The sequence below is a fragment of the Mustela erminea genome, chromosome 20 (genome assembly GCF_009829155.1).
Source record: "Mustela erminea isolate mMusErm1 chromosome 20, mMusErm1.Pri, whole genome shotgun sequence".
Classification (NCBI taxonomy): Eukaryota; Metazoa; Chordata; class Mammalia; order Carnivora; family Mustelidae; genus Mustela; species Mustela erminea.
In genome coordinates, this window is record NC_045633.1 from 9,581,253 (window position 1) to 9,594,398 (window position 13,146).

The window sequence follows — 13,146 nt, forward strand, 5'->3', positions numbered from 1 at the left end:
GAAGCAACCCAAATATCCAATAACAGAAGACTGGATAAAGAAAATATGAGTTCAGGGGTGCCTGGGTGACTCAGTGGGTTAAGGCTTCTGCCTTCAGCTCAGGTCATGATCCCAGGGTCCTGGGATCGAGCCCCACGTCAGGCTCCCTGCTAGGTAGGGAGCCTGCTTCCCCCTCTCACTGCCTACTTGTGATCTCTCTGTCAAGTAAATAAATAAAATCTTAAAAAAAAAAAAAAAGGAAGCAAGGACATTTTGATACATGCTACAACATGGATGAACTTTGAGGACATTATGCTAAGTGAAACCAGCCAGTTACCAAAGGGCAAATTGTATATCATTCCACTCATATGAAATACCTAAAGTAGTCAAACTCATGAAAACAGAGAGTAGAAAGGGTGTGGGGAGGGCCGGGGGAATCAGTGTTTTTCTGGTACAGAGTTTCGATTTTGCAAGATGAAAAAGTTCTAAAGATCTGTTGCACGACAGAGTGAACGTACTTAACACAACAGAGCTGTGCTCTTAAAAGGATGACGACAGTCTCTTGCTGATTCCTTTTTTTTTTTTTTAAGATTTTATTTATTTATTTGACAGACAGAGATCACAAGTAGGCAGAGAGGCAGGCAGAGAGAGAGGAGGAAGCAGGCTTCCTGCTGAGCAGAGTCTGATGCAGGGCTCGATCCCAGGACCCTGGGATCATGACCTGAGCCGAAGGCAGAGGCTTTAACCCACTGAGCCACCCAGGCGCCCCTCTTGCTGATTCCTATAGCCCGTTTCCTCAAGACTCAAGTTACATCCGCACCTTATTCCCAGCCTGGGTCCTCTCCCTAGTCTTTCCTGCTTATTTTTGCCCCAAAGCACTCGTGCTCTGACACATTACAGGTACAAGAGTATCTCGTCTGCCTCCCTCCACCAGAATGGAAGCTTTTTGAGAGTAAGGACTTGTGCCTGCTCTGTTGTCTGACTGTTGAATCCCCAGTGCCCAGGAGAGAGGGTGTCCCATAGCGGGCACTCGATATTTGGTGAATGAGTACAGTCATGGGACTAAGAGTAAGGAGAAGGAAGCAGACCAACCCACAAATTCAGTGAGACCCTGCAACCCCTGATTGTTTCCTCACCACCATCAGCATCCTCAACTTCGTCAGCATACCTCCTCCGCACGTTTACAATTTGCAAAGCACGTTCACGCTCATGTCACATGTGTACTCCAGGAGAGGGATATTAGTGTACTAAAGAGTCACACTCTCTCCAGACCCCGATTTTTCATGGAGAAACAGAAAAAATCTGCTGAGCCTTGCCCACAGCAAGTTTACCCAGCGGTGAAAGAGCTGTGATTTAACCACGACTTCTGACTCTGAGTCCAGGAGTCTTGACCTCAAGCAAAAAGGCTGTATGTGCAGTGGTTAGATGTACGAGCTGTGGAGTTTGGACAAACACGACTTTGAAACTTGCCTCTACAGCGTCCTAGCTGTGCTGTGTGGTGTTGGGAAAGTTGCTAGCCTTCTCTGTGACTCCCATTCTCTCAATCAAGGAGGGATAATCATAGTATCCCCTGCATGGGATTGTTCTGAGGGTTGAATGAGAAAAGATTTGGTATGTCATGATTAGCCAGCTTTATTTTCTTTAAGGATTTATTTATTCATTTATTTATTTAGAGAGAGTGCATACACGAGTAGGGGGAGGGGCAAGAGGGAGAGACAGAATCTCAAGCAGACTCCCGGCTCAGTGAGGAGCCATGCAGGTGTAAGGGCCTATTCAGCCAGAACAATTCCACCCGGTTAAACAGTGACTTTGTTGTTTATACAGTAAAACTTAAACTGTCCCTGTCCCCCACCGCCCCCCCCCCCGGGGGACTGACTTAAAAACTGACTCCCGGAAACCAGTCCCAGGTAACAAAGCCCAAATACAAGGGTGGGTCAGGCCAGGTGAAGGTATCCAAACAGTGGGGGCGCATACTGTCTCTCGAGCGACCAAGGAGTATGGGCCCTGCCCTTTGGGCGCCTTTTGGGTGCCAATTCTGACCAAGGTGATAGGCTAGTTCAAATATCTACTATAGGGTAAACTGTAATTCAGTTGGTCACTTATGTGTGACCTAGCACGACTGTGCAGCTTTCTCTGTGTGTTACAATCTCTTTGGCCACCTGTGCACGGCCAAGCCCAACCACATGGCCTTTGCCCTTAAAAGCTAGTTTGTAAGGCAGAGAGAGGTCGCCTCCTTGCAAGGAGCGGCCCCGGCCAGTCAGTTTGATTCTCAATGCTTGGCACGAAAATAAAGCTTTGCTTGACCTTCGCTTTGTATCAGTCTCGCTCCTTTGATTATGGACCCAACACAGGCTGGATCTCACTACCCTAAGATCATGATCTGAGCCAAAATCAAGAGTTAGAAGCTTAACTGATTGAGCCACCCAGGCACTGCATGATTAACCAGTTTAAAAATATACTTTTGGGGGCACCTGAATGGCTCAGTGGGTTAAGCCTCTGCCTTCTGCTCAGGTCATGATCTCAGGGTCCTAAGATAGACCCCTGTGTCAGGCTCTACACTGGGCGTGGAACTTGCTTTAGATTCTCTCTCCCGGGGCACCTGGGTGGCTCAGTGGGTTAAAGCCTCTGCCTTCGGCTCAGGTCATGATCCCAGGGTCCTGAGATCCAGCCCCACATGGGGCTCTCTGCTCCGCAGGGAGCCTGCTTCCTCCTCTCTCTCTGCCTGTCTCTCTGCCTACTTGTGATCTCTGTCTGTCAAATAAAGAAAATCTTAAAAAAAAAAAATTCTCTCTCCCTCTGCCCCTCCCCCCTAAAAATAGTAATACTTTAAAAAATATATGTTAGTTTGTGTTCATTCAAACACTTTTGCAAGTGGCCCCCAATTCTGCCCAAATTTCTCTAGCTAACTTGATGGGGAGGCAATGGAAAGTATGATGCCATCCATTTTAAAGGTGTTGAAACCAAGGCTCCTGGTCACGAAATGGCTCTGACTTGGTGCTTTTGGGAGAATGGTGGTGAAAATTCCATAGCAACCAGAAGGCAACCTCCCCAGAGGCAGAGCAGAGTTGTCGCCGCCCCCTGGAGCACTCATTATACTCATGACACAATTTTATTCTGCCATCTCCTGAGAGGATGGTGTTTACACCCTGCAGGGATATTTGTAATTCATACAAAGGTGCCTCTGGAACCTCTGTTTGCCTGCACAGCCCAAGGGCTGCCGTGCACTCACACCTGGTCACTTGCGCCCTCTTGTGGCAAGTTCCGCACTCTGTCCATACAGAGTGCCCGCACTCTGTCCAAACAGAGTGCCCGCACTCTGTGCCGTGACAGCAAACGTCGCTAAACTAGACTGAGTACACTTTAGTACTAAAACTAAGTGTAATAATAATTTAGTTTAGTACTAAACTGAGTACTCGCTAAAGAGTCCGCCTGGCAACTTGACATCATGGATGACCTGATTTAACATCTCCATGAGGAGGCTTTACAAATATGGGGCATGAAGTAGAGAGAGTAATACAAAGAAAAGAAATTTTGACCGATGTCACTCCACCAATAAGCATCAGAGCCAACATTTGAATCCAGAGCTGAAGGACTTTCCCCAACACTGCATTTCTGATTTGAAAGTAGGTTAAGCCTACTGAGCTATTTGGGGACCAAACTGACACAACTCCATTATTCCATCCCATATGAAATCGCAAATTATGAGAACATGCCCCAAGCCCTTCGGGAAAAAGAAAAAAAGGTCAGTTCTTGGGGAATGGGGTGGGACTAAAGACTGTCATCTAAATGCGTTGACATAACATGCATTATTCCCAAGATAAACCAATTTCTAAATCACTCACCCATATATACAGTAGAATCTCAATTATTGAACACTAGTATAACACACCTATAAATTAGGATAAAGTGGTAAGAAGAATATCAACTGAACAGTGGTTACTCCTAGGGAGGGAAACAGGATAATGCATAAACAAGGGTGATACTTTTTATTCTTCCTGTTTCTATGTCATTGGGAACAAGCGTATGTTATACATATTCCTGTAATGCTGAACAAGCATATTGTTTGTATAAATTTAAAAACCATTTAAAATTGTTTTAGGGGCACCTCAGTAGCTCAGTTGGTTAAGTGCCCAACTCTTAATTTTGGCTCAGGTCATGATCTCAGGGTGGTGAGATCAAGCCCTCCATCGGGCTTCAAAGTGTGCGTGGAGCCTTCCTGGGACTCTCTCTCCTTTTCCCCCAACTTTTTCTCTAAGAAAAAGAAAAAAAGAGAAAATACACATACACACACACATATATATATAAAAGATACTAAAATTGTTTTAAAAAGCAATAATAAACTGAAAATCCCACAGGTGATTCTGAGGGGCCTCCTAAGTTAAAGATGGAAAGATAATTAATGCCTTAAAAATTGTGAGAGTAGGGGCGCCTGGGTGGCTCAGAGGAAAAAGCCTCTGCCTTCGGCTCAGGTCATGATCCCAGGGTCCTGGGATCGAGCTCTCTGCTCAGCGGGGAGCCTGCTTCCCCGTCTCTCTCTGCCTGCCTCTCTGCCTACTTGTGATCTCTGTCAAATAAATAAATAAAATCTTTAAAAAAAAAAAGTTGTGAGAGTGATATGGAGTTGAAGAAAAGGAAACACCTACCCTATGGGCCAATAATACCAAAAGCTAAAATTTATAGGCACTTACTGTATGCAGAGCATTGGTCTGGAGTCCTTTCCGTGTATTAATGCATTTCTTTCCCACAACAACCCTGTGAGTTAAGTACTGGTGGTAACCAGGCTACCACCATCACAAGATGGCCATCAGTGACCTTCATTCCGTGGTATTCACATCCCTGTATATTTTCTTCCCACACTGAATAGTACTGATCTGTATAACCAGTAAGATATTGTAGAAGTGACAGTAGGTGACCTTCAAGCCTAGGTCCTAAAAGATATTGCCACTTCTGCCTTTCACCCTCTCTCTTGAATCACCAACTCTGGGAGAAGACAGTCGCCATGTTGTGAGGATATGCAAGCTGAGCTGGGAGAGGCCCACTAGGATCATGAATGGCATTCACTTTCATGCCTCTTTATTCTTCTTTACTCTCTTTTTCCTTTAATTTTAATTTGTCCCTTTTTTTTTTTTTTTAAAGACACTGGCATTTTTGAAACATCCCAGCCAGTTGCCTCCCGGGAACGTCCCACAGTTTGGATTTGCCTCTGTTCCCCCTGAACAGATCCAGTTAACAGGGAGGTTGTATCAGGTGAGGTGATTTATCCCATCGGTGTCATTGACCCACGTCTCGTCTCCATTTGGGAGCTCACGTGTTTCTCTCATGCACAGATAATGTTTGTTTCTTGCTGATGACCACAAATCACTCTGATGTTTGACTTTTCTTTTTTTGAAATTGCAAAGATGCGATTGGCTCAAATCTTGACACTGAGAAAGGACCCTAGAGAAGAATCCTAAATGTTAACAAAAGGAATATAATTTACAGATATTAGCAGAGTTAGGGGTTTCCAAGAAAAGGCAAGATGAGACACAGCATTTGTGATGCAGCGCTTGGCTTGGAACCCCAGCTATTTTCTGTGATCTACGCTTTACTGGTATTACTTGGCCTGGCACACTTCTTGCAAAACTTCCTAGGAGCTGTTAGGAAAAGGAAATGCAAAAACCTCAGTGGTTAAGGATTTTAAGGGAACAAAGGCAATGCAAAACCTAACAGTGTCTAGGAGGCCAGGAAGAAAACCCAACCCTATCAGGCGTAAATCAAAGGTAAAACTGCCAGTGCTGTTTCAGCAGCAGATTGACCTAACACACAATCTCCAGTTTTTCTGCAGGCTTGAAACCCTGTCCTATGGGGTTAATGAAGTTAAAACTGCCACCAGCAGGACCTTCATGGATCCTGCTTTTTTCTGGACAGAAACCCTAACCTTAGCAGGTAGAGGCAAAACAAGGAGAGCTCCAACCAGCCTGGACCAGTTTGAGCTTGACCATGGTCTCACCCCTGGAGTGTCCCACAGTGACGTCTACCTCATTATAATATTAAAATCTCCACCCAAGGGGTGCCTGGGTAGCTCACTCAGTTCAGCCTCTGCTTAACAATCAGGACGTGATCCTAAAGTTTTGGGATCAAGGCTGGAGTTGGGGGTCCCTGCTCAGCGGGGAATCTGCTTCTTCTCTCTCTGTCCTCCCCCGGCGTATGCTCACCCGAGTTTTCTATCAATAAATAAAATCTTAAAAAAAAAAAAAAATTAAATCTCCAGGGGCTCCTGGGTGGCTCAGTGGGTTGGGGCCTCTGCCTTCGGCTCAGGTCATGATCTCAGGGTCCTGGGATCGAGCCTCACATCGGGCTCTCTGCTCCGCGGGGAGCCTGCTTTCTCCTCTCTCTCTCTCTCTCTCTGCCTGCTTGTGATCTGTCAAACAAATAAATCAATCTTTAAAAAACAAAAAAAAATTTCTTTAAATCTCCACAGGCTTTAGGAACACAACACAGGACACGTGTCTAGACACGTTTTCTAAGCTCGTCTGCACCAACTTTCGCCCGCCTTTACGTGCGTGACAAGACTCCCCTTTCTGAGTATTTATCCTGACCCTGAATAAAAGAAACCTACTCACCCCCACCCGAGGAATTACTGCTTTGCAAGTTACTCCCCATGTTGTCCTAATTTTCTACAAATCAAGTTTCCTCTGTGTGACAACTCCACTGGCTGTCGTCTCTCCCCATAACCCCCCAAGGAACGAACTTCTCACCAGCCAGACCCCAAGACCTGACGTTTAGGGTCCACCTGCCTGTACTCACTACACCTTTTCTTGCATTTTTCCTTGAGGTCTTCATTCGGGTTTGCCTCTTACCTCAGGTGACTGAAACCCAAAACCACCCCTCAGGGGAGGGCGACTGCCCTGAGGAGACCTCCCGCCGCCCAGCCCACCCAAACCCTTGGACCTAAACCCCCTACGAGCCTGCACAGACTGACGGGAAACAACCCACCATTACCTTTACCTCGTTAGGATACTAAAATCCCTGCCCCAGGAGGAGCTCAAGCCTGGCTCACATCACGTAGGACATCTATACGGCCATGTTTCCCTAGGGCGCATGCGCAATCTTTTTTTTTTTTTTTTTAAGGCGCATGCGCAATCTTAAACCCACCTCTACATCCAATGACCAAGGCTTCCCGATCTAAATATTCATCCTCATCCTAAACCCAAGCTACACGTTCACCTGGTCTTGGAGAGTCTCCGCTTTGTGATCTCCTCATCTGCTGCAAATAAAGGTTTCTCTTTGCCACGACTCTCTTGGCGCCGTTTCTGTGACTCCCCAAGGAGCGGACTCGTGGTGGTTTGGTTACAGAGCAACAACGCTAGCAAGTTAAAATGGTCCAAATGTGGTGCTTTTAAATTCCCAAATTGGAGAAAATTAAGAAAATGACTCCATTTGAAATTGCACCCCGAAGAGTAAAATACCGAAGAATAAAGTTAACCTAGAAAGTAAAATTCCTAAACTCCCCCATCTCAACAAGGTGAACAAACTTAACATCTCCAACAGCAGGACAATCTGACAAACTTAACATTGCCAATAGCGGGGCAATCTGACGTCATGGGCCTCCTGGCGTGTTGGACTGTGAAGTATATACAAAGAAGTAACATTTTTCCTGTACACTTTGGGAACAAACGGGGGGGTCACCAGTTTTGTTTTGTTTTGTTTTGTTTTCACATGGCCAACAGTAGACAAAATTACATAAAAAGAAGAAAATAACATTACCATTTACTAACCTAAACATTTAATGACACAACTTCAATGTTTTTAACAAACATTTACATACCACTTACTCTGGACCAGGCACTGTTCTAAGTGCTTTATAGAAATGACCTCCTTAGGTCATTCCAAGAAACTTAACAGCTGCCCTGGGATGAGTATTGGGGGAAGTAGGGGAGGGTGGAGGAGAGAGATACTCTCAGGTGTCAACCCTGTACTTGCAACCCTGCGTATCTCCTTAAATATTGCCCCCAGACCTCTTGCCTGCCGTACTCTAGTCCCAGAACTGAGTTGGCAGTAGATACTGCCATTAGAATCACTTGACAGATGAGAAGACAGCACAGAGAGGTTTAGCAACTTGCCTCAGATCACACAGCTAGGGTGTGGCAGAGCGAGCCATTGAACCCAGGCTATCTGGTTCCACAGCCCATGCTCTTAGCCACCTCTCCTTGCTGACAGTACATTTCAACATGAAAAAGGGTAACATAGCGGAATACAACAGTCCTTCCCAAAAAAGAAAGTTTTGCAGCTTGACACACAAATGCACAGGTGGACCTAGGGGTTTGTAATAAAAATGTAATGTAGCAATTGTCCTGTGCTCCACAGCTAAGTGGTGTGAGCAAAACAAGTTGAGAGGGTGATTTTTTTACTCCCCTGTCACTGAAGGGGCCACTGTCAGCTCTAACAGCTGGTTTTTAGGCTTGTGAGCAGCCCCAGGGGAAAATGCTCCACCTTTGTTAGGATTCAGCTTCTGGCCTAAGGGGGTTAAAACTGGGTCCTCCCAAGGTGAGGGGGGATGGTCTGTGCTTTGTGGGAAAACGAGGCAGTGGTTTAAGGCTGCAGTCCAAGAAGGGACTGGAGGCAGGAAGGAAGTGTGTTCCAGACGGGACCTTGGTCCATCTCTGAGCCCCCTGGGAAGGGACAGGCCAGTGGGATGTGCATGAAGGCCAGACTGCAAACACTCTTTAAAATAGCAGCTGGGCTCTCTCCAGCAGGGAGGGAACCTTTGCTAAGAGTCCTTTGCTGTCTGCCAAGAGCCTGGAAAACTGGAAGTAGGCTCAGCCTCTCCTGACCTCAGAGGGTTTGACATTTTCTGAATTACCTTGCAGTTTGCCCTAAAATTACTTTTCATGTCTGCAACCAAAGAAGTATTGTATTTAAAAATCATGGAGCAATTTATACCAGAAAGGAAAAGAGAGTCCCCTCCCTCACCCATTATTTTTCACATTTCCAGAAAACATTTCATCAGGAGCTGACTAGAGTTTGGAGCCCCCTTTCTAATCCTCAAATGAACTTCAGGAACCCAACTTACGCAAATAGCTAGAGTCACTGAGTTCCTCTTGTGTGTCTGCCCGTCTAAACATGTGGAACCTATCAGTGACCGTGGACATACCGGGATCCCTGCCCTTGTGGGACTTTCCTTTTAGGGAGGAAGACACACAATAAATGGAAAAGTCAGTTGTACATTATATTAGAAGGTAATGACTGACATTAAAAAAAGAAATCATACAAAGCGGGGATAGACTGTTGCAGACAGCCTCTGGAATGACTGTTGTGGAGGACAGGAAGATGAAAGGTAAAAGCAGTGGGATGCCCAGGGAGGTCTGTTTGTACCAGGACAATGACCAACACGAAGAACATGGTTGATGAGGCAAAAAATTTACTTTTTGTTTTATTTTGAGAGAGGGAGAGAGCATGGGTAGGGGCTGGGGGCAAGCAGAAGGAGAGGGAGAACTTTTTTTTTTTTTAAGATTTTATTTATTTATTTGACAGAGAGATTCAGAACAAACAGGGGGAGCAGCAAGCAGAGGGAGAGGAAGAAGCGGGCAAGAAGACAGTTGGGAGCTTGGGAATCCTGGATGGTTCAGTTGGTCAAGCATCTGCCTTCAGCTTCAGCATGGTCAAAGGAACGAGACTTTTCAAAAGTGAAGGTCAAGCAAAGCTTTATTTTGCGCCAAGCATTGAGAATCAAATCGACTGGGCTGGGTTGTCTCTTGCAAAGAGGCAACCTCTCTCTACCTCACAAACTAACTTCTGTAGAGCAAAGGCCATGTGGTTGGGCCTGGCCACACACAGGTGGCCAATGAGATTGTAACACACAGAGAAAGCTGCACAGGCATGCTAGGGCACACATAGGTGGCCAATTGAATTACAATTCACCCTATATTAGCTATTTGAACTAGCCTATCACCTTGGTCAGAATTGGCGCCCCAAAGGTGCCCAAAAGGCGGGGCCCACATTCTTTGGTAGTCAGGGAGATAGTATGTGTGCTTTACTGATTGGCTGTCTCCACCTGGCGGGACTCGACCTTGCATCCTGGGCTCTGTTATCTCTCCCTGACCTGACCTGTCCTGGTATATGGGCTCTTTTATCAGGGGCCGGTTGGCCATATTTTACCGGTTTCCCAGACCCGTTTCTCAGAGAGTTCCTCTGAGGGGCAGGGTCAATCCAAGTCCACTGCATAAACAACAAAATGGCTGTTCTACCGATGTGGGGCTACTCCGGCTGAGTAGGCCCTCACAAGCTCACACAGTGATCTCCGGGTCCCTCAGCAAGGAGTCTGCTTCTCTCTCTCTCCCTCTTTCTCGCCCTATTGTTCTCTCTCTTTTTAAAAAAAAAAAAAAAAAAACAGTGGGAGGGGCGCCTGGGTGGCTTAGTCATTAGGTGTCTGCCTTCAGCTCCAGTTACAATCCAGGATCTTGGGATCAAGGCCCGCGTGCAGCTCTCTGCTCGGCAGGAAGCCTGCTTCTTCCTCTCCCTCTCCCCCCGCTTGTGTTCCCTCTCCCTCTCTCTCTGTCAGATAAATAAATAAAATCTTAAAAAAAAAAATAAAAAGACAGTGGGAGCTTCCTGGGGATATGTTACACACTGCCTGCCTCAAGTATTTGTCAGTCAGCTGCAGGTTGTAAGTAGACATTTAATTTTATTTATATTTTCCTTCTGCTTTTGTTTCCCACATCAGTGATGACCCAAGTACCCTGAGCGGCTTTGATTTTCTGAAATAGTGAATAACTCTTGATGGAAATAGAGGCTAGATGATATACACTCTCAATGTACACCGTAGATGGACGCCTGGGTGGCTCAGTGGGTTAAAGCCTCTGCCTTCAGCTCAAGTCATGATCTCAGGGTCCTGGGATCAGGCTCTCTGCTCAGTGGGAAGCCTGCTTCCCTTTCTCTCTCTGCCTGGCTCTCTGCCTACTTGTGATCTCTCTGTCAAATAAATAAACAAAATCTTTGAAAAAAAAGAAAAAATGTACACCATAGCTATGTTCTGGAAAATTCAATACAGGTTCAAATCATACAAAAATCCTGGCTGTTTGTCAGACAGAGTCTGGTTCTTGGCTCAGATCATTAGAAAAGGTTTTAACCTGCTTGCATGTCTGCTTAGATCTTGGGTGGTTTGTGTTTCAGGAAACAGGATGTTCATTGTGTGGGATAGGACCCATCAGCTCATTGCTAGGGAGGAACATGGCTTTCACCTTTGAATTAAGTTCGTAGCATTCCCTGTCCATGGTAACTGCTAACCTGCCTCCCCACATTTCCAAAGTGCCCCTGGGTGGTGGGTATCACCCCAGGTTAAGAACCACTGCTCTAATCCATTTATTTTGCAAATGGGAACTCTAAGGGCTCTGTGGTGAAATGGTTTGTCTGTGACCACACAGTCAAACCAGTACACCTACATTAGTATTACCAGTTGTAGCAAAGATAAAAATTATATGTTCAACAACTTCTTGTTTTTCTGTTAAGAGTTTGACCCAAAAGGGGCACCTGGGTAGCTCAGTGGGTTAAGCCTCTGCCTTCGGCTCAGGTCGTGATCTCAGGGTCCTGGGATCAAGCCCCTCATCGGGCTCTCTGCTCAGCGGGGAGACTACTCGCCCCCCCCCCCCGCACCTCTCTGCCTGCCCCTCTGCCTCCTTGTGATCTTGGTCAAATAAATAAATAAATAAATCTTTTAAAAAAATAATAAAAAAATAAAAATAATGACTTTCATTTCTCAGTTATGAGTGCAATTTTGTAGAGAAGCTGGAAAATACAGAAAAGCAATAAGAAAAAAAAAAAGACTTCTATGGTCATCACCTAGAGATAACTACTGCTAACCTCTTGGTGTAACTGATTCCATCTCCTCCTGGGGTTCAGCAACACACTGCCCACTACCCTTCCAGTAAATTCAGTAAATTCCCATTATCCCTTAAGAGAATCTCAGCGGGTTATCACTGCTGCCAAGTAAGAGCAAATCAGCCTATACAACGTTTTAAAATGAGTAAAAAAGAAAAAAAAAAAACCCATCCAAATGAGTAAAAAGAAAAACAAAGCAATGGCAATCTCAAATTACCCACGAGAATTCAAAGTAGCAAAGACATTGGCTAATTCTTTTTCCATAAATGAACTAAAATGATGTTTTATTTGATGCATCTATCGGTATGTAAAATTATCTTCTTTGTCTGATTTCAGTAGGTATATGAGTCTTTGTTAATTATATGTGTCTTTGTTATATGAGTCTTTGTCCGATTTTGCTAGTTATATGAGTCTTACACAGCCAAGCTACTATATAAACATTTACTTACAGAGTTACAATTTACAAAGCATTTCTGTTTTAGGCAACTTGTGGAATGACAACTGGTGGGGGCAGGAGGCTATTTGCAAGGCAGTAATGATGAGGGAGCAGAAGGCAAATTGAGGACGGACAAAACACAAGCTGACACCCCACAACCCAGGGAGGATATGTGTGACATTCCTAAGGCACTCCCCACTGCCCTAAAACTAGGGGGAAGGGTCAAATGGTGAGCTGATAAAGATCAGATTCCTGCAAGACTCGAGTCTCCGTCTGTTTACCAACGTCTTAGCGATTTTTTTAAAAAAATTATTTATTTATTTGTTAGAATGAGAGAGAGAGCACAGTCAGGCAGAGTGGCAGGCAGAGGCAGAGGGAAAACCTGGCTCCCCGTGGGGCAAGGAACCCGATGCGGGACTCGATCCCAGAATACTGGGATCATGACCTGAGCCGAAGGCAGCCATTCAACTGACTGAGCCACCCAGGTGTCCCGTCTTGGTCTTAGTGATTTTTAAACAAGATTTTTATTTATTTATTTTTGAGAGAGAGCGAGCGTGTGCACATGGAGAGCCAATGCTTGCGTGAGCAGGGGAGGGACAAAAGCGGACTCTGCACTGAGCAGGGAGCTCTAAGTGGGGCCCGATCCCAGGACCCCAAGATCATGATCCGAGGCAAAGGCAGCTGTTTAACCTAACTGAGCCACCAAAGTGCTCTGTCTCTGTGATTTACTAGGAGAAAGTCTTCTCATCAATAGCCTAACTTCTAGAGAACCTGAGCTAGGCAAAGTATAAGACGCCTCAAGGAAACTCCCAAGGGTCCTATTGTTAGTGCCTTATTAGAAGGAAAAGCAACCTGAACTTGGCCAATACCCGGCC

The 13,146-nt window shown here is 45.5% G+C and overlaps 1 protein-coding gene across 1 annotated transcript in view; it reads right to left on the reverse strand.

The window, feature by feature from the left end:
* TMC5 (transmembrane channel like 5) overlaps window positions 1-7,013 on the reverse strand; it is an 83,685-nt gene extending 76,672 nt beyond the window's left edge. The window contains exon 1 of the mRNA XM_032328061.1: window positions 6,967-7,013. The gene's annotated coding sequence lies outside the window, so the exon portion shown is untranslated. The remainder of the gene's footprint in view (window positions 1-6,966) is intronic.
* Window positions 7,014-13,146: the final 6,133 nt, after the last annotated feature.